At 48.1% G+C, this 22,480-nt stretch overlaps 1 long non-coding RNA gene across 2 annotated transcripts in view; it reads right to left on the bottom strand.

Annotated features, from left to right (window-relative positions):
* The window catches only part of LOC103884030, a 102,417-nt gene that overhangs the window by 59,019 nt on the left and 20,918 nt on the right, over positions 1-22,480 (bottom strand). The window lies entirely within an intron of this gene.

Here is a 22,480-nt window from a genome sequence, read left to right as displayed (position 1 = left end):
TCACACCTCTGGTGAAATCCCACGAACGACTTCTCAACCCATTTAGAATTAAATCCACAGTCTTAGCTTTGACCTCCAAAGTCCCATATAATATACACGTCCATATCCTTCACTTCTCTCCAGCCTCAGCCACTCTCTTACCACACCTGTCTTCTTTCCTTCCTCAACCCAGCCCCGCTTACAGCAAGCATGACCCCTACCCCCACCCCAGGGCCTTTGCACAGACTATGCCTCTGCTCAGGATGGTCTACATGGGCTTCATTCAGTTCCCTGCTTAAAAGTCAGAGTGACCTGGCCAGGCATGGTGGCTCATGCCTGTAATCCCAGCACTTTGGGAGGCCAGCTAAGTTTTATATTTTTAGTAGAGACTGGGTTTTGCCATGTTGGCCAGACTGGTCTCAAATTCCTGGCCTCAAATCACCTGAGGCCTGGAATTTGAGACCAACCTGGCCAACATGGCGAAACCCCGTCTTTACTAAAAATATAAAAATTAGCTGGGTATGGTGGTGGGCACCTGTAGTCCCAGCTACTAGGGAGGCTGAGGCAGAAGAATTGCTTGAACCCAGGAGGTGGAGGTTTCAGTGAGCCGAGATCACACCACTGCACTCCAGCCTGGGCAACAAGAGCAAAACTTCATCTCAAAAAAAAAAAAAAAAAAATTCAGAGTGACCTGTCCTACCACCTCCTCATGCTCTTGATCTCCTTACTCAGCTTTGTTTCCATATAGCACTCCTTATCACCTGTCATAACCCCAAAGATTTGTTAGTTTCATTGTCTATCTCTCCTGTCAGGCTGGCTGTACACTGCATGGGGGCAGGGACTTTTCCTTCACTCAACAACCAGAATGGTGTCCACATGGAAGCTGTTCAATGAGTATTTGCTGAATGAACGAGTGAATGAATGAATTTCTCAGAATTTTTTCCTTACCTGAAAAATAGGCACACTCATCTCATAAAATTCCTGAGAAGACCAAATAAATACATTAAAATACCTAGCTCATGATTGGCATAATGTGGGTCCTAATCAAGGGTTTTTGTCACTTTTAGATCTTCTCTTCCCTCTGCTGCTGAAGAATCCATGCTGGCTCTGTGTCTCCTAGTACCTTGAGTGTGGGCCTGAACCTGACCAGGCTGGTAAAGGGTTGACTAGTGTTCACCAAGCATTGGCAAATAGGTAGACTGTGGTCAAGTCTATGTCTCATTGTCCCCTGGGAGAAACCAACAGCAATGAATTCACATCTGTATGATACCTTAGTTTCCTCTACCCTGACATCAATCAATCTTCACCACCATCTAGTGAGATACCCACTATTATCCCATTTCCAGATGAGGACACTGACAATGCAAGTGATTTACCTAGCACTGTAGCTTCAGGATGTGGCCAAGATGGGAATCAGCCCCTAGACATCTGATGCCAAGACCTCTGCTCTTTCTCCTACCTCAGGACTTCCCTGCCTGGAGCGTACTTCCTCACTTCCGAGATTTCACTTGCGTTTGGACTGCTCTCCTCTCTGCTTCAAGTCTCTGACTTCTCTTCATCTTCTGAGATCCAGCTTACCTTCCTCCTCCTCCTGGAAGCCCTCCTGACTCTCCCTCTCTCCTCCAAGCTTTTCTGGTACTAGATTCTATACTCTCTGCCCTGTTCTCCGATTGTCTCCTGTATGTTTTCTCTCATCAACTATAACAATAGTGACACAGAAGTTTTGTCTGTTTGTTTATTTTTATAAAGTCTCACTCTGTCGTCCAGGCTGGAGTGCAATGGCACTATCTCAGTTCACTGCAACCTCTGCTTCTCCAGCTCAAGAGATTCTCATGCCTCAACCTCACGAGTAGCCGGGACTACAGGTGTGTGCCACCACGCCCGGCTAATTTTTATACTTTTAGTAGAGATGGGTATTTGCCATGTTGGCCAGGCTGCTCTTGAACCCCTGGCCTCAAATGATCCACCTGCCTCAGCATCACAAAGCGCTGGGATTACAAGTGTGAGCCACCACGCCTGGCCAGAACTTTTCAATTACATTTGCTATACAGGCAAGCAGATGAGAGATACATAGAAGAAAAAAAATAAAAGTTCCCCTTCACTGCCTTGCTCCCCAGTCCCATTCCCACTGTCAACAGTCTAGCCTGACCATACATGCACTCACATGCTGAAAACCATGCCTAATAGATAGGATCATATTGTATCCATTCTTCAACTTGATTTTTTTCACTTAGCAACATGTCTTAGTGCATGTGCCCTATCAGCACACATAGACGCCCTTTTTGAGAGCTGTCGGTCTATGGATGCACAATGACTCATTTAACTGCTTCTCTATTGGTGGGCATTGGGGTTGTTTCCAAGTTTCACTATTACAGGGCAGCCTGCAACAAACAATCCCATGTGTGCCTCTCTGAGCACATGTGTATTTCTATGAGAGAGAGAACCGGAAGTGAAGTCATGTGGGAGGATTGCCCCTTCAAAGAAGTAGAGTCCATTTACATTTCATCAGTGGCATGACACACCCACCCATTCCGTACTCTGAATTTACAAAGCAACTCCACAGCACCATCTTATTTGCCTTTCACAAGAATCCTGAGAGGTAGTAATGTTAGTACCATTTTACAGGTGAAGACTGGAATTCAACTCCATCCTGCCACTCTCCAGGGCTCAAACTCACATGTGGTCCTTCCTGCGGACAAGACAGGTCCCCAGACCCTGGGAGTGGAGGCAGTGGTGGGTGTGCGCTCAGGAGTCCCAGCAGGGTCATGAACATTAGAGGAGCGTGGGGGATATTTGGGGTGGGGGGAGGGAGTATACAGGTGAGGGCACTTGGTGGGGGCTCAAAAGCCTGAGGAGGGGCTTTCTTCCCACTCCTTCCATGGCTCAGAGGAGCCTGGGCTCAGGCTGAGAAGCAGGGCTGCTATGTTGCCATGGAAACAGAGGGTTCCTCTCTCCCTCACAGCAGGAATCACGGTGATTGGGGGATGGGGGGTGGGAGGAGGACGTTTCCCTGGCAGCACCAAGGGTTGGAGCTAGGAGGCCGGTCACTCCTCTCCCTCCTCCCATTCCTCCCTTTCTCCTCCCCACCCCACTGTCCAGGCGGGCAGCCAGCAGGAGGTGTCAGTGGTGGGGCTGGTAGGGCTGGTATGCACCAGGAAGGGAGACACAGTCAGCTGTTGGGTGGGGTGAGGGGTCCGGGTCTTCCCAAAGAAGCTGCAGAAGGTCCCTGCTTTTAGGCATCCCAAGTGCATTAGGGGCACACATACACCCTGAGTGCTGCTAAGATACTTTCACAGGACAGAAGCCTCCTCTCACGGTCACTCAGAGAGTCACAGAGTCAACCCCACACTCCAGCCCAGCATGCCCAAGCTTACCTGAGGTACATGTGCATATGAACTTCTCAAAAACACACACACAGAGCCAACCACTTACAGGCAGAGTCACACACTGACATGCTTATACATGGATGGGCTTGCACCCTCAGTCACACACAGTCACACCTACACATACACACCGCATGCACCTGCTACCTGATGCATGCTTGTGATTACATATTTATGTGCGTGCAAATATGTGCATGCACACACGCACCTCCTTCTGCCTCTGTGAGTGATTCTCTGTTCCTGGAAACACTTTTCCTTTCTCTTCACGCGTCATCCTACTCACTCCTCCTCCTCTTCCCTGTGTCTCCCCCCACCCCACTGGCCCTCAGCTTGTCCTTGGCAGGAGCCCTGCCCTCTGAGCTTAGCCCTGGAAGGATATGCTGTCATTTCCAAGGGAGCAGAGTCTCAGATGTAGACAGCGCTCAGCCTTGAAGACACAGAAAGGGCTACGGTTGGTGTTGGCGGGGTGGGTGATGAGTTTAATACCCCACCCATCTCCCTCCCCTTCCAGATGATACTCCTGCCCGATCCTGCACTGAATTTAACAGCAGCAAAAGCCACCCCGCTTCCCAAACAGAACAAAAACCTCCTACAAGCTTGCCACAGTAAGTAAAATTGTGAATATCCAAATAACCATGATTAATAGTAACAGGCAGCTAAGTAGCTGTTTACTGAAGGCTTGAGCACCAAGTACTAAGTCCATGGTCCCACTTATTCCTTATATCAACCTTCTAGGTGCGGAGTGTTATATCCATTTCAGAGAAGGAACCTGAAGATTAAAGAGCTCATAGAACTTCCAAATGATGGAGATGGGCCTCAAACTCGGGTCTGCCAGATCTGGATGATTCCTAATCAAGGGCCCCCTAAACTTGCACTGCCAAGGTCGCATTCACTGAGCTCCTCACTGTGCAAGGGCACTTTGACAAGAGAGCCAGAGTATCCACAGGTTGACTGACACCAGGAAAGCAGACACCTCCTGGTGGAAATGGAATACCAGACCTTCCTCTCCCTGGGGCCCTTTGCTATTCTCTGCCTCCCACCTGAAGAACATTTGCTGCTCATCCCTGGGACTCTCATCCCTGCCCTGGATCTGGACTTTCTTTCAGCATCTCCTCTTCATGTCACCAGCTTGCTCAGCCTTCCAAATCCCCACTGCAAATCAATTCTTTTGCAGAGAATTATTCTAGTTCCATTTCCCTTCTGGCCTGCTCTGGCCAGACCCAGAGAGCAGTTTGGTACAACCACAATGGCTCATCAAAGTGTTATGCTAAACACAGCTCACTTAATTCCTAAGAGGAATTGTATTCTTGGTTACTATTTTTTTTTTCTCTCCACTACACTGAGATAATATCCCCCTAGCTTTTTGAAGATAAAATGTTCTTTTTTTTTTTTTAAGTGTTCATACTTGGCAAAATTTTAAGTTGCCAAACTCTATGGGTTCTCTTTTTTTCTTTAAATAAAAGGGCCTGGGAACTAGTGATTGCCTACTAATCTAATCCAATCCCTCATTTTCACAGACTGCAAAAATGAATCCAAGAGAAGAGGCTTAACTTGTCAAAGAATCAGCTTTATTTGTGAGCTGCACAGACTCTGAGGTCAAAAGACCTGGTTCGAAGGCAGCCCAGCTACTGTGTAGCTAGTAGTTTGCCACAGTTAGGAAGTCACCAGATCTGTGAGTCTCAGTTTCCTCATCTATAAAATGGGTTGAGAATCAATTAAAATATTACATGGTTATCACTTTGAAACCATAAAATACTATCAAGTGTTAGCTGTCACCTAATCCTTCAACTGCAAAGCTGGAGCAGAAGCCAAGCCTCCTGACCCATGTCCTGTTATTCCTGTCTTCCTCGGTGTGTTCAAGCAGGACGAGGGTAAGCTGCAGAGTCAGAGACCTGGCTGGAACCCCAGCTCTACTGTTCACAAGCTGTGCAACTGTAGGAATAATAACCCACATCCTCAGTGGTTCTTTATCTGCAAACAGGGGATGATCATAATAAATTTCTGGTTGATGGGATGAACTAAGTTAATATACAGGAAGGGGACTGCGCAGTGCCTAGCACATGGCTGGCTGACAATAAGTGGGTGTTCTCTCCCCTTCCCCTCAATCCTTTCCCCAGCTGTCATTCTCTGAATTTCCTCCATGGTGACCAATCTCTCACTTCCTTTGAAGGAGGATTTGATTTTGGAAAGAGCCCAAGGTCCCCGAGAGGCTTGACTGGCCAGGGAGGCAGCCAGTTAGTAATGAAGCCTGGGAAGGAACACCCTTTGGATGTGCAGATGAGTTTCAGCTCTACAGGGGAGAGGAAGAACTTCTGCAGTGGCTCAGGAGCCAGCTCAGAAGGAGGCCGGTCTCGCTGGGGGGCCTGCCAGTCCACCTCGAGGGAAGCAGGTCTGCATCTCCCAAGACTGGGGCCATCAAGTGCGGGCAGCTCCGAGGGGCTGGTTCTGGCCTTGATGACTGCCTCTCAGTTTTGCCGAGCCGGGTGTCAGAGCCAGAATGACACATCATCTCGTCTACTCCCTCGTGTGTGTTTTTTAATGAGGGAACTGAAGTCTTTCCTTCCTCAACCTGTTCCCCTGATGGACAGAAGGGAAGCTTCAAGTGCAACTCAGAATGTCCACGCTAGAAAGTGACTTTGGGGCCGAGTATGGTGGCTCACGCCTGTAATCCCAGCACTTTGGGAGGCCGAGGTGGGCGGATCACGAAGTCAGAAGATCGAGACCATCCTGGCTAAAACGGTGAAACCCGTCTCTACTAAAAATACAAATAAATTAGCCGGGCCCGGTGGCGGGCACCTATGGTCCCAGCTACTTGGGAGGCTGAGGCAGGAGAATGGTGTGAACCCAGGAAGCAGAGCTTGTAGTGAGCCGAGATCGTGCCACTGCACTCCAGCCTGGGCGACAGAGCGAGACTCCGTCTCAAAAAAAAAAAAAGTGACCTTGGTGCTATCCAGCCCAGCCCTCCCCTTCTCCAACGTTCTCTTTCCTGCCCACCCCACTTTACAGATAAGGGAAGCAAGGCCAGGGAGAGAAGAGCCATGAGCCCTAGGTGGCGACAGAGCTGCCAAACACCTACGTCTCCTCACCCTTGCCCTGTGTTTTTCCACTGCCCCGGGACACAGCTCTTCATATGAGAAGCAAATGATTGCTCCCTTGGCCTTTCCTGAGAGTGTCCACGGAGCAGGAAGGAGGGCAAGCCCAAAAGGAGATGCCGGAGGGGGCTGGGCCACCAGCTAGGAGAAACTGACCAAAATCAAAGCCGTGGCACTACATACTGTCTGCAGAGTCCTGCCAGGGAGCAACTTCTCCGCAGACAGCCCAGCTCCACAGCAGCTATTCCTGCCCTGACGATGACCGGGCAAGCCCCCACTGTCTAACCTTCCACTTCCTCATCTGTGAAAGAGTGGGCGCTATACTGTATACACCCCTGGCCTTCATACCACAACTCCAGGGACTGCAGCCAGCACCCCACAGCAGGATCTGGTGGCCAGGGCAGCCAGAGGGCCCGGCATCACTAATCCCCACAGTGCCCATCGGAGGAACAGCAGGAATCCTCAGTGCAGGCTTTTACCTCAAACTTCCACTTTGCCTCTCTGTCTCCCCCAGATCTTCCAGCCCCCTTTGGCAGCAGCTGCTGGGAGCTCAGTCTGGGAAAACTGCACCACCTAGGGGCACTCAGCCCCCACTGCAGCCTGGTAGAGGAGGAAGGTGCGATCCAGGGTTCCCCTCTCCTCCCAGAGCTCTCCCAACCCTCCTCTGCCTTGGGGTCCTCACTGTCACCTTGAGAAGGGCAGACAGAGCAGGGATTTTGAAGACAGAGAAACTGAGAAGGTGAAGCAACAATGATGTGGCAGAGTTCAAACCAGAGCTCAGGCGTCCTGATTCTAGCAAGCTTTTTCTTCCCCCTATCCCAACCTCCAGTCCAAGTGAACATCTAGGTGGGGTGACAGTTAACACGTAAGAGATTAGTAAAGGTTGGGCACAATGGCTCACACTTGTCATCCCAGCACTTTGGGAGGCCGAGGTGGGCAGATCACCTGAGGTCAGGAGTTCGAGACCAGCCTGACCAACATGGTGAAACCCCATCTCTACTAAAAATACACAAATTAGCCGGGCGTGGTGACAGGCACCTGTAATCCCAGCTACTCAGGAGGCTGAGGCAGGAGGATCGCTTGAGCCTGGGAGAAGGAGGTTGTAGTGAGCGGAGATCGTACCCCTGCACTCCAGCCTGGGCAACAGAGCACGACTTCATCTCTGAGAAAGGCTGGGTACAGTGGCTCACTCCTGTCATCCCAGCACTTTGGGAGGCGGAGGCAGAAGGATTGCTTGAGGCCAGGAGTTTGAAACCAGTCTGGGCAACATAGTGAGACCTCTGTCTCTATAAAATTTTTTAAATAGTTTTTTTAAAAAGAGTTAAGTCTTCAACAATCACTCTTTGGTAGGACAAAGGTTATCTTAAATCACAGAGAAACTTTTTGTTTGCTTCAATAAGGATTTAGGATGGGACAGGTCTGACAACAGGCAGTGAAGTGGCCTTGTGGAAACACCAGGGGCTTTTAGGGTTAGGGTTAGGGTTAGGGTTTTGGGTGCCTGACAGACTGGGGACCAAGTCCTGGCTCTATCAGGGACACAGCTGGGCCATCCCTATCTCCTCTCCAGGAACAAGTCCCTGAACTAGCTGCAATGCAGGATTAACTTTCTTACTGATTTCTTGGGAGGATTATTAACAAATTATGTGATTCCTGACACATGGCTAGTGTCAGTAGGTCTGTCCTACATGCCATGGCTGGAACTGTCTCATCTCTTCTCCACTCAGAACACTCCACAAGCCTCCAAGCCCAGGGCAACAGCCAAAGTCCCCACTGTGACCTGCCTGCCTTTACCTCCCCCCCACCCAACCCCCACCGACAACCCTTCTCCTCCTTCTCCACCCACCAACCTCACTTCCTGCCCTGTCCCCTTCCCACCACCTACCACCCACCACTGGCCTTCTCGCTGTTCCTGAACACCCTGGGTATGGTGTTTGCTGCCCCCTCTGCCTGAAATAACACCCGCATAACCTGCTCCCTTACTGCCTTTGGGTTTTTACTCAAATGGCACCTTCCAAAGAGGTGCTCCCTATCTAAAATTTCAATATCCACCCTCCTCCACATGACCACTTCTTCCCCCTCAGCCTTTGTGACCATCTCACCTACTACACTGAATGTAATTCACTCATTTATTATCTCCTCCCATTTGATGTGCTCATTGCTGACTTCTTGGTATATAGTGGGAGCTTGGTAAACATTTTGTCAAATGTGTGGATGACTATTCAAATAATAATTTTTTAAAAAAAGAAAAAACTCTGACCTTCAATGCCCCTTGGAAACTCAGAAGATAGGTAACATGTATGATATTTTTCCATTTACAATATCTTTTCCTGTGAAATAAATGCTACCCCAGGACACTGTGAAAAGACAGGGAAGGGATGGCCATGCCCTTCACGGATAAGGAACCAGAAGCTCTGTGGATCGAAGGGCTTCTGCCCGGGTCTTCCTGCTGCTAAAGGCAAGATCCAGGAGAACCCAGTCTCCAGGCTGAGAGGCTGCAGAACTGTCTTCCCACACTGCAGGTTCCGTGGAGCGGGGGACCTGGAAGTACTTATGCTGAAGCACTTGCTTGAAGTATTGTTCTTTGAATAAGCACAGTACTTAAGTGGCCACCCAGTCAGCTTTCAGAGGGCTATCCCAAGGAACAAGCAGAGCCTTTCCTAACATGCATGAAAGCTGACTGGGCACCAACTCTTGCTTTAGCAAAACCAAGAGACGAATCCAGGGCAGAGAATGCCAGATTGATCAAAGCAGCATGGCTAGCCTCCCAGAGCAGAAGCTGCTTCCACCAGAGGAGCCAAGTCATGGAGCAAAGAAAAGGGATGCTGAGATTGGATCCCAAATCCATTGGGAAATGGCCTTCCGCCCCCCGCAGGCCCCATTCCCCAGAGCCCCTCCTGTCCTGCCCACTCCCCACTCTGGGCCGGCTGCTGCAGGACGCTCAGCTCTGTGGATATGTTGGCTTGCCCCTCTCCCTAAGCCAGTGCTTCTCAACTAGGAGGAATCTGACAGGGACCATTTGGCAATGTCTGCAGACATCTTTGGTTGTCACAACTAGGGGGATGTTACTGGCATCTAGTGGGTAGAGGCCAGAGATGCGGCTACTTACAATGCACAGTGCCCCCAGGAATTATGCAGCCAAAGTGTCAATAGTACTAAGCGGAGAAACCATGCTCTGGACCATGAGTCCCTGGAGGGGTGGGAAGTGTCAGAGCCTTTTCTACACACCCAGGGCCCAATGTGGCACCTGTAAAGACACCTGTAAGAGTTTGCTGATGGACACAGGCCAGGTCAGAAGAACTTTTGGTCTGTTCTGACTCTGGGAGTCTATGATTTAAACCCTCTGACTCTACCCTGCAGGTCTCACACTCCTCATTGGCAGGGCTGATGGCTCCGGGGCTGGAGGTCAGAGGCATCCGCAGGAGAAGGGGGTTCCCTGTGGCGCCATGTCTCCCTTAGGTTCACAGCCCCCAGCTCTGCCCCCACTCACACCTGTTCTCAGTGGTGACGCTGGGCTTTGGAATGAGACCAACATGAGTTCAAGTCTTATCTGTCCGTGCACTCACTCTGTGTGCTCTTGGGAGTCACTTCTCTTCCTCATTTGTAAGCCAGGGGCATAATCCCTGCTCTACCCCACTGGGGCTTTTGCGAATATTCATAAACTGCTGAACCAGCATGAAGAAAATCTTACTACTGGAGGTGACAAGCTGGCAGGTTGCAGTTGGAGAATCCTGAGCTTCAGGGGCCCCAGCTGGAGAAGACAGCTTCCTGAAGAATCTCTGCTTACCATGGCACCCGTCAAGCTACGGCCAACTGAGATGTCCCAGGAGCAGGAACCCCCACATCCACACCCACAGTCAGCAAGAGACCAGCCCCAATGAGGCAATCCAGAAGATGTCTCCCCAAAGGAACCCCATGTCGCACCGTAGAGAGAAAAAGGGAGCCAGCCAGGATTCTCACTTACACCCCACCCCCCGCCCCCAGCCATGTCCTAGCCAGTGTGAGGAGTCCCCAGAGTTGGGAGAGACTTTAGTGGGCACCTACCACATTCTTGGCAGAGCTTCTGGAGTGGAGGTCCAGGAGTCTGCCCCTCTCACCAGCAACCTCTGAACTCTATTCCAGAGGCCCTGATAGAGGCGAAAACCCTTAGTGAAAGGATGCGCCAAGCAGGGCATTCAAAGCCATATGCCTCCATCCGATCTTCCTATTCCATCTCCTGCCAGTCTCTTCAAATACCTACTGTCCCACCTCACCAGGACAATTTGCTGTTCCTAGAATTTTCTGGCACCTCACACCTCTGTGTCTACACGCTACTCTCTCTACCCAGGAATATCTTTCCCCATCTTGTTGGCCACATAAATTCCTTCTCACCCAGACCAACTTACATGTTAGGCCAGTGCCTGGGGCCAACGACACTGTTAGAGGTCCACAGAAATATTTTAATTTCTTTTAAAATTAGAAGAAAAGAATAAAATTTTAGGTCATAAACACGTTTTAATATGTAATATTAGGCTGGGCATGGTGACTCATGACTGTAATGCCAGCACTTTGGGAGGCCGAGGCAGGTGGATCACTTGAGGCCAGGAGTTCGAAACCAGCCTGATCAACACAGCAAAACCTGTCTCTACTAAAAATGCAAAAATTAGCTAGGTGTGGTGATACACTCCTGTAATCCCAGCTACTTGGGAGGCTGAGGCAGGAGAATCACTTTAACCTCAGAGGCAGAGGTTGCAGTGAGCCAAGATCGTGTCACTGCACTCCAGCTTGGGCGACAGAGCAAGACTCTGTCTCAAAAAAAAAAAAAAAAAAAAAAGTAGTATTGATATATTTGTTTCTATACCAAGGAGGTTGTAAATATACCTTTTAGGGATGTGTGTGTGTGTGTATGTGTAGGAAAGGACCCACAAAGTTAGAATGATTTAGGATGCAAGAAAATCATAATGTAGCCCTGTCCTCAACCTTCAAACCTTCCACACCCCCAACAAAACTGCCCCTTCTCTGCATCCCCCTATCCATCCATTGTTGTGCTCAGCACATGATATCACACTCATGTGCAAATCTGTCTTTCCTGTAGATGGTGAGCTCTGTAAGGAAAGGGGCTCTACCTTACACCTTCCCGTCACCCTTGCACCTAGCTCAGGCTAGCACATGGCAGGGACTCAGCAAAGGCTACTGAATTCAGCTGATGCTCCTTGGAACTAAGGAACAAAAGCTTTACTTCCTCAGGTCACACAATAACACAATAAACATCCATAGCAGAGCTGTCTCCAATCATGTATTCATGCAAATCTGCCCGTGATATGCCAGGCACTGGCCTAGGCAGCAAGAATCAGTCAGCATTAAGAAAACAAACATGATCCCTGCCCTCATAGAACTTCTGTTAGTACCTCTTGCCAGTCTCTACCCCTTATAATCTCCCATCATCTCCCCATCCTGCCCCACCACAGACATCCTCCCAATGCTGGGGGCAAGGAGAGAAAACAGTGAAACATAATCCTGCTTCCCCCACCTGCACCAGCCCCTCCCAGGCCCCACCACCTCTCCCAAAGGCACTGCATTCCTCTCTCTGTCTTCCCGGAAGGTGACTACTCCAGCTCCCGCATGCTCATTAATTTCACGCTCCGTCTCCTGTGTGACTGACCTACTTTCTGCTCTTTCCCCACGTGGCTGCCCAGTGTCTCTCCCACACCTGGGGCCGGGCTTCCCTCAACCGCTCCCTCTTCCCTGCAGCCAGGTATTCCCTCTGAGGCCTCATCCTCCCTACCCCATTCCTGGAGCAGAGGTTTCCGTGGTCCTGGAGAAGGCAGTAACACAGGCCTTAAGTGGGCTCCCTGACTCTGGATTCAAATGTCAGCTCCCTCCCTCTCAGGTGCAGAGTGCTGAGCAAGCCACTGCCCAGTCTGAGCCTTCACTTCCTCATTTATAAATAAGCCTGCTATGCAAGATGGTTGTAAAAAGATGCCATTGGGAAAAGGATAGGCATCACAGGTATGGATTCAAAAATATCCCTTGTTCCAACCCCACCCAAGGGTCCCTGCCCCAGCTGGAATTCCACAATTTCCGAGGAAGCCCGCCACAGCCTCCTCTGCTCCAGGGGTTCTCCTGTCCTTCCCAGCCAAGCCCCTTTCTTTGCCTACTGTCCTCCTTCAAAGCTGTTCCGTGAAAGGGCCGTATATGAAAAGCACCCTCAAATACTGAAGGAGCCGAGAAACCAAAGGCGGCAGACAGATCCAGTTTGTCAGTATTGTGAAATTGATTGTGGGAACTTATAGACAGAAGCATGGTCTTGGATGGCCACAAGATAGGTGGATCTCCACCCTGCAAGCCCTGAGACCCAGAGCTTCTATACCACAGGAAAAGGGTATGCGTGCTTCAGCAAGACTATTAAAGGTAGCCCTCTAAAACAGGCAAGATGCTGTATGTGTGATAGCTTATAATTTGTGTGGTAACATCAAGGTTGATGTTCTTACACGAAGGACAGTAAATAAAACAGGAATCAGGGACATTCAGAGGACTGGGGCTAATCAGAAGTCAACATGGCGGATTAGCATCCAAGATGGAGTCACTTGTGTCTCCACAGAGGCCAAGCACAGGGTGCTCCCTCTGAGCAGCCCTCCCATGTTCACCATATTCACCCCCCTGATCCCCTCACACAGTGGCCTGTGTTTCTTTATACCTCCCACCTCACTTGGGGACAGACTTGAGGCAGGGCTTTTAATTGGTAATCTCCATTTGGCATTCATCACAGAGACTTACATCTGGGTTTTTCTGGGAGAGCCCTAATGTCAAATAACCTGCATCTCGGAATAAAAACAATAGTAGCTAACATTGACTGTGGGCTACTTTAGACAGGCACTTCACCAAGACTTTACACAAATCTATTTGTTCAATCCTTACGATGAGCCTATGAAGTAGGTAATATTATTACTTCTGCTTTTCAGATGAGGAAACTGAGGCACAGAGAGGGAAAAAACTTGCCCAAGGTGCCCAAGGCACACAGGGCCCAACCCCAAACCATTATTGAAGCAGCTGAACTGTTAACTGCTGCTTGTATTCAGAACTGGCTCAAAAATCCCTTTGCAAAAAAAAAAAAAAAAAATGTCCCACACACTATATGTAACTTTCCATATGGCAAATAGGATTGTTGATCCTCTTCTCTCAGGCAGGAGTTAATGGCAGAGTTGAAGCTTCTAGAACTCCGTGCTCTTTCTAGTACATTGGGCTGGAACCAGGGAGCTCTGGGTTCCATGCACATGGTCTGGAAGGCCAGTGTCTGTGCTAGCTCCCGGCAGGGGTCAGAATGTGTGACTGCTCTGTGCACTGGGTGTGTGCTGGGAATGCAGGGGCCACAGGAATCATCTGATGAGGGGAAACAAGGACACTGTTTCACAGGATGAGGCAGTATCCCGCCTCGGAAATGCAGTGCAGAGTTGTGGGGACATCAACTAGGACCTGCCCATTCTGCAAATCACATTTGAAAATATGGCCGGGGGGCAGGGACAAGGCAGCCATCAACTGCAATGCAGAGCATGGCTTTCCACCCACCTGGCAGGGGCCTGAGCTCAAGGAAAAGGGCCTGGACAGTGGTTTGCCCTTCCATGGAGTTATGGGGAACAGGAGGTGCTGAATCCCTATAACACCCCTTGAGTAAAGGGCTGTAGACATGACGTTTGTCCAATAGAGTTCATTTAGTTTTAATAATGCATATTTGTTTTCTGATTATAAAGATAAAATATGCTTATTGTGAACATCAAGAAAAATTTAAAAAGTCATCTGCAATCCCACTATTCAGAAATAAGAGCTAACACTTTGATCTTTTCTCTTAGCCATTTTTCCATGCCTGTGTATTTTTGTATCATCAGAGTTCTAACAGTGCCATATACCACTCTGAAAACTATCCAAACCATGATCTCTAATGACTTTGTAATGTCTGGTCATATAGGACATCCTATGATATATTTAATCATTCTCTTGTTGAATATTTAGATCACTTTCTATTAACCCCATTTCAAAACCGCAATGGCTGTTATAGGGCAAGAAGTTATACTGCCCAGTTACATACAATGAAGAAATAAATGAATAGGGTCAGTCCAGATGTTTAAGGGTGTGGACAGCCAGAGAGGGAAGTTTGGATCTGATGCCATGGTCACCAATGGGGGTGGAAGGTCTTGAGCAGGCCATCAAAATGCTCTTTGAACCCTCCCAAGGTAGGTGCTACAGGGAAAGCCTTGGCTTTGAGAATGCAGGCAGAGGGGCACTCCCCCCCGAGGACTGGCCTAAGGTACAAAGCTCAGCAGGAACCCTGGGGGAACTTGCCAACCTTGCTTCCCTGGTGGTGCAGGACTGAAAAAGGCACTCGCTCTACTTTTTACAGCATTCAAAAGCAGAACTGTCAAAAGCTGGCCCCCAAATGCTCATATTATGTGGGAGAAAGTCTTGGGGAGAAAATGAGGAAGGAGGGGAATTATGCAATTGAAAACATGTACCAATCCAGACAGAATAATGAAGCACAGACACAAGATTCTGCACTCAATGGAAATTGCATTTAGCCATGTTTTGTGGTTTGAGAAAGAGAGAGACTGACTCAGAGAGACAGATGGAGACACACAGGGTGAGGAGAAAGAGAGGGGGAAAAAGGAAAGAGACAGATGCAAACAGAGTCCGCAGCAGCCAGATGGAGTCCCACCGAGGAGAGGATTGGGAGCAGAGAGGCTTGGGGCAAATGGCTTTGTCTTCTCTCTGTCTCTCCTGTCTTTGCACCTGGGTCTTCAGAGGGTCAGCCCAGGGCCTAAGCCACTTCAGACATGGGCAAGAAGGAAACCAGGAGACTTCCCTCCTCCTAACTGGAGGCTTGAGTTTGTTTTGATTTTTTTCTATTTTTTTTTAAACATTTTCCGTGTTTCCAAGTGTTTAAAAAACAGATCACCCACGGAATACTACTTAACAATAAAAAAGAATGAACTATGGATACACAGGACACCTTGGATGGATCTCATGGGCATTATGCTGAGTGAAAAACGTCAGTCTCAAAAGGTTTCACACAGAATGAGTCCATGTATATGACATTCTAGGAATGACAGCATTGTAGAAATGGGGAGCAGATTAGTAGTTGCCACGGATTAGGGATGGTGGGAGAGAAGGCGGTGGCTGTGATTAAAAAGGGTAACATGAAGAAAACCTTTGTGGTGATGGAAAAGTTCTATATCTTGATTGCAGTGTGGTTATGTGAATCTATTCATGGGATAAAATGACAGTGAACTATACACACACAAGGTACCAATGTCAGTTTCCTGATTTTGATATGGTACCACTGGGGACAACTGAGTGAAGGTCATGGGAGCTCTCTGTATACCATTTTTGCAACCTCTTATGAACCTATAATTATTTTAAACTAAAAGTCACCCCCCCAAAAAATGACAAAAAATAGATCATGTACTATTCTTATAGTCAAAAAGTTATCCTAAAATGTTAAGTAACACACAGATGAAAGCTAAAATAGTTATGACAAGATATCGTAATTGAAGGGTGATAATCCATATAGAAAGTCTTAAGCAAAAATCCACCCAGTTCAGAAGGCGGAAGAGAAACCAACGGGAGGATGTGGGGAGTGTGGTGGAGAGGGAAGTGCACTCTGCCTCTTCTTGGCTGTGTGACTTCGGTGGGTCACCTCACCTCTCTGGGCCCAGATTCCTCACCTGTACAATGAGTTACTGTGCAGATGAAAGGAGACAGCACTTGTGAAGCAGACAACATTCAATAGATGTGAAGTCCCTTCCTTCCTCAAGCCAGCCAAGGGCCTTGACAAGTGCACTGGCCTGGGAGGCCCCTCCCTTCACCTGCTGGGATGAGGAAGGGAGGCTGGTGCTGAAAGGCCCTTAGAATCCCATATATGCCACCAAGCATGCTATAAAAGTTTTTCAGCCCTACAACAGTTGGGAAAAAATACCCATTTTTCCCTGAGAAGGTTTTCTAGAATTATATTTATCTTTAAGAATAATTTTTAAGGCCATCACAAATGTGGTGGCAGTGAGAGAAAAATCGTATGGCTTCAAAACAGAAACAGACAAAAACAGTAATTCCATTAGTATTTTTAAATGGTAAAAGATGAAGATAAATCTTTCTGCTATGGTAACTGTAAAACACAAGAGACAACTCAGGTTCTGAAGGGCAGTCATGCTGGCAGGTGGGGGTCACCTGTTCAGAACAGGCCATATAGGTAGGTGCACACACAGGGGTGACCTGAGGAGGTTTTGGGGAGCAATGGAGAAGCCCGGCACTGCATGAACTCTGCAGGCTGAGAGCCACTAGGTTTGAGTGGCTGATTCACAGATGACACCCAAAAAAAGAATGATGTGCCTCAAGTCCTCAGGGCCTGCATGTGGCAGCTCAGGCCCTGCTTCTGGAAAGACATCAGCTTAGGGAGTGAGGCTGGCTTTCAGAGGAGCAATGTCTCCTCTTAGAACCGTGATAGCATTTCAATGACACTTTTCAGTGTACAAAATGCTTCTAGAGAGCTGTTTCCTTGGCTTCTCCCTCCTGCTTTCAGACTCCCTCTATCCAGGGCCCTGCCTGGTTCCCAGTGGAAGGTCAGCCATCGGCCGCTTCAGCTCCTCAGTGACAGCAGCCCACTCCTTGTTGGACAGCTCCTGTCGTCAGAAAGCTCTCCTCACCAGCCAGGTGTGATGTCTCTGACCCAGACAATCAACCCCACACACAGCCTGTCACTCCGCGATTTGAATTCCACGCCTGTACATTTTAAAGATGAAAACATCTTTATGAGTCCCTTGTTGAAATGCAAATATGGCCGTGAACACCTAAAGCCCCACGTCAGTGAAGACCTTTGAGGTGGAGTGTTGGCAGGAAGCCTTGTGATGGAGACTGGAGGCCAGGAGGTCCAAAGACACTTTTTACAGGGGCTCTTTATATCCTCCAGGGCCTGAGTCACCTTGGGGAATAAAAGAGAAGGATCCAGAAAGGCAGATTCCTTTCTTTCTTGTATCTGTAAGCCTGGATGCTGGGGGAAAAAAAAAATCCTATCTGCAGTCAGAGACTGTCTTCCCTGGGGAGATTCAAGGGTCCAGAAACTTCAGATCAAGATGGTGCTGTAAATTCATGCACCAAACTCACAGCAATTATATAAAAAGATAGATTCAAAACAGGAATAGCCATGCTCGAAATCAGAATCAACATTTTTGTGGATCAGAATTTCAACAGAAACACAAGGGGCTACATAATGTGGAAGCCAGGGGTCTGGCACCAGAAGCAGGGGAAGCAGCCAGGAGTTTGACTCCCTCACTGCATGAGGGGCTAAATGAGACCCTTGTGAGGCCAGGGCCAAACCTCATGATGCTGGTTCAGTGACTGGACATGTAAAATTCCCACCATTACAGGATGAAAGCCTTGAGTCAGCAGCTTAAAACCTGGCTCTAGACAGGGTCCCAGGAGTGTGGGGAGAAGCTATCAACCCACTAAGCAGAGTGAGTATGCACAGAAAAATAAGTCCCACTTAAGAAAAGCCTGCAAACTCAAATTCCAAAACACATGAGGAAGATGAATGCAGATGTAGACAGTCAACAAAACTAATAATTGGTACAATGAATCCACTACAGACAAAAGTAAAATAATAGAATTATCTGAAAACAATTTCAAAATAAATACGTTTAGGTTCTTCAAATAAAGTCAGGAATAACACCCATACATACAAAAGAATAATAAATTATAAATTAAAAACAAGCAGAAACTAAATAAAGCCATTTAGAAACACTGGGAATGAGAAACACAGTTGTTGAACTATACTGGAGAGACAGAATAAATCTAGATTACACATGGTAGAAGATAGGATTAATTATTTGGAAGCAAATGAACTGGGCATTCCACCTACGTTGCAACAAGAGATACATGATAGGAAAGAGCATTGTAGAAGTTAGATGAGGGGGAATACAGCAGACAAATTGCAGACACTGTTAATGCCCAGCCCATATTCCCTTGGCTGACCCCAGCAGTCACCTGAAGATGGGCTCTGTACACAATGACATCTTCCTGCATCTCTGCCTAAGTGTTTCTGGCCACGGGAGGATGCTCAGCTTGCACAAGACCAGGTGAACTCCTGCGGGAGTTAGTTCCAAAAAAGACCCTCAACCAGTAGGGGCATTAGTTCATGATAAATACTCCAGCTTCCTTTCCCATTGGTAGGACAACTATGTGGCCTGTTTCACATAGTCTCCCACAGGCTCCACAGCGGGGCTGAGCCTCCGTTGGACACCAGCAGCAAACTGCTCATGTTCAAATCTTTCACTGGCTTTTCTCCTTTTGTTGCCTCGCATCCCCACTTCTTCACTGCACTTCCCAAATAAACTACTAGCCTCCAAATCCTTCTCTTGGGCCCTGCTTTTGGGATACCCAAACTAAGAAAGCAAAATAACCATGGCTCAAGCAAAATACAAGTCCATTTCTCTCTCATGGAATGGTCCAGCACTAGGAAGTTTAAAGCTAAGAGGGCTGTTTCAGCTGGGCGCATTGGCTCACGCCTATAGTCCCAGCACTTTGGGTGGCGGAGATGGGCGGATCACGAGGTCAGGAGATCGAGACCATTGATCTCCTGATGGTCTAACACTGAAATCCTGGCTCTACTGAAAGAAAAATACAAAAAATTAGCTGGGCATGGTGGTGGGCCCCTGTAGTCTCAGCTACTCAGGAGGCTGAGGCGGGAGAATGGTGTGAACCTGGGAGGTGGAGCTTGCAGTGAGCCGAGATAGCACCACTGCACTCCAGCCTGGGTGACAGAGAGAGACTCTGTCTCAAAAAAAAGAAAAAAAAAAAAGCTAAGAGGGCAGTCCATCAAAACTCGGGCTCCTTCTATCTGACTTCTACCCTATGGTCCAAGTTGGCTGCACCAACTCCAGCCAGCTCAGCACCAACTCCAGCCAGCTCATGTATTTTTCAGATAGTAGGAAGAAGGCAGAAAGAATAGCATACTACCCTGCTTAAAAGACATTACAAGGAAGTTCCACAAGACTCCTGGTTATACTCATTGTTCAGAACTCAGTTATATGCCCGTATGTAGCTAAGTGGAAGACTCAGAAATGTTGTGTGTTTTTTTGTTTTTTTTTTGAGACAGAGTTTTACTCTTGTTGCCAAGGCAGGAGTGCAGTGACGCGGTCTCAGCTCACTGCCAACTCGGCTTCCTGGGTTCAAGTGATTCTCCTGCCTCAGCCTCCCGAGTAGCTGGAATTATAGGCACCCATCAGCATGCCCAGCTAATTTTTGCATTTTTGGTAGAGACGGGGTTTCACCATGTTGGCCAGGCTGGTCTCAAACTCCTGACCTCAGATGATCTGCCCACCTCAGCCTCCAAAAGTGCTGGGATTACAGGCATGAGCCACCATGCCCAGCCAAGAAATGTCATTTTTAACCCAAGTGGGCATGTGCCTAGCTGAAAGTTAGAGATTCTATTACTAAGGAAAAAGTGGAATAGACACTGGGAGACAACTGGCATTCTATAGAATGCCAAGCAGTTACGAAACACGGAGTAGAGACTGACAGACTGTTATGTAGGAGTTCCAGAACAGAGGGAGTGCAGGAGAAGCAAGATTACAGAAATAAGGACTGAGAATTGTCCAGAACGAGAGAAAGACATTGCTTATATTCAAAATACGCACTCAGTGCTGAACAGAACAAATAAATTTACACCTAGACACAGCGTAGTGAGACGATAGCACATCAAGAATAAAGAGAAAACATCAAGGCTATTGCAGTAAAAAAAGGCATTAGATGTAGAGGAAAACTAATTACTCATTTATCAACCAGCAAATATGTATTGAGTGCTTTCTTCGAGTCACGTCTATTCTAGGGGTGGCCATCCAGTCCTGACCTAGACAAATAAGTTTAAATATCTATCATTTATTATCAGATAGGGATTGAGGCCCCCGGAGAAAAAATAAAGCAGAGCAAGGAATAAAAGTGATGGAGGGTGGGAGTGGGTAGGATGTCTTAGAGAAAACGCTCAGGGGAGGCCTCTCCGTAACAGTTGAGCCGAGACCTGAATGAAGTGGCACAGCAAGTTATGCACATTTCCGGAGAAGAGCATCCCAAACAGAGAACAGCAAGTACCAAGGCCCTGAGGTGTAAATGTGCTTGTTATGTTCGAGAAACAGCAAGAAAGCCAGTGATCCAGCAGAGTGAACAGGGGTGGCAGAATAAGCAGGTGGTCTGGAGAAGGCGTCTGGGGCTAGATCTCATGTGTGGGGCCTTGGTGCAGCAGTGCGTTGGTGTCAACTCAGACTGGCTCTGTCTTGATTCTTTGCATCCCTTCTCAACTCTGAGCTCAGTGATATCAGCTTAGAAGCTTGAAATCGGCCACGGAGGGGAATATGCACCACAATTAACAAATGCTACAAATCAGGGCTCTCTGCCTCTGCGAACTGGCTGTTACCAGCACAGCACCGCTCGTAGTTGTGGTGAGAAATTCAGACGTTGTTTGAATTGGAATCAGAAGCATTGGAGAGTTTTGAATGGCAGAATACTGCAACTTGGTTTCCTTTTCACGAGATCACTGTAGAGAACAAAGCCTAGGGTGCAAGAATGGAAGCAGGGAAATGGATTAGGAGGTTGTTGGGGTGGACCAGTTGAAAAAGGAATGGGGACAGTCTAGGAAGGCCACGGGGAGGAGGCAGTTTTAATCTGGTGTTATATTTTCTGGTACGATCTCCCTTACATCCTATTTAGCCTCTGTTGATAGACTGATTCCACTGGCTAGGAGGAACATATTGTCCTGGAAAGAGCATGGGATTTAGAATTAGTGGGCCTGGATCTACTTCTCAATAGCATCCCTTGAGGAGATTATTTAACGTCTTTTGAGTCACAGTGTCCTGTGCGTAAAACTGAATACCTGAAAAGGTGGCTGTGAAGACTAAATGAGATAAGGAGTGTAAAATTCCCATTTATCCTCTGCTGGGGCAAAGAGCCCTCATCCTCAGCCCCCCAGGGTCCCTCCTGTAAAGATCCATGCCTAGAAGCACAAAGAACGAAACTGCCAGGATCAGATTCCCAGGGGCTGGTTGCTGGTCTCTGCCTGTTCCCAGGTGGGCCACCAGCGCCACCTCGTGTCCGGTCTGAGTTATTGCAGGCCAGCCTTTCCCTGGATGATTTCTTGATCCTGAATCACCTCCGTTGCCAGATGCAGCCAACAGTGCATGAAGTGTCCTAACATTCATTGTCTGACCTGCCAACAAAGTGTGCTCTCTGCTCTCCCCCGAGCCTCCCCTGCATGTCAGCCTCACCTCCACATCCAGATTGTAGAGGGCACAGGGCCTGCGTCTTCAGCATCCATTCCTTTTACTTGAGCAATTACTTTGTGCCACTCATTCTGACATAACCCTTAAGGCAATTATATCCTTATTCCTTTTCTGGGGAAACTGAGGCCAAGACATAGAAAGTGACTTGCTTGAGATCACTGGGCAAACAATTGAGGTAAGATTTGATTCCAGGACTTCTCAATGCAAACCCAAGGTTTTTTTCCACAAAAACATCCAGCACAATGTGGGTACCCAGAAGATACGCAGTGGATCATTTCATTTTTTAGGCTTTTTTAAAGAAGTGAGGCAAAAATAACTGAACAGGAGCCAGGGGACCCACTCTTAGGACTCAGATTCAAGCTCTGTCTTTTACAACTTGCTGAATAACGTTGGTTGGATCTGGGTAACTCTGGGGCCTTCCATACTCCATGAGGAAAGAAAAGGGATTAGACTAGGTGGTCCTGAAGTTTCCCTCGGGTCCTGATGTTCAACAGTGGCAAAGTTGAGGAGAGGGCTCTAGACAGGGGTTAAGATTGTGGGCTCTGAGGTCACTGCTTGGGTGAGTCCAAGCTTCACAATAGCTATGAGGCCTTCAGCAAGTTATTTATCTCAGCCTCCGTTTCCTTGTCTGGAAAATGAGGATGATGAGAGGAGTCATCTCTACCTCATAGTGTTGCTCAGTTATCTATCTATTAGACCCTTTTAAAACTGTGCTTGGTACACAGTAGGTAATACA

This window comes from Papio anubis, chromosome 1 (genome assembly GCF_008728515.1).
Source record: "Papio anubis isolate 15944 chromosome 1, Panubis1.0, whole genome shotgun sequence".
In the NCBI taxonomy this organism is placed as follows: Eukaryota; Metazoa; Chordata; class Mammalia; order Primates; family Cercopithecidae; genus Papio; species Papio anubis.
This window is presented reverse-complemented; position numbering and strand designations above follow the sequence as displayed.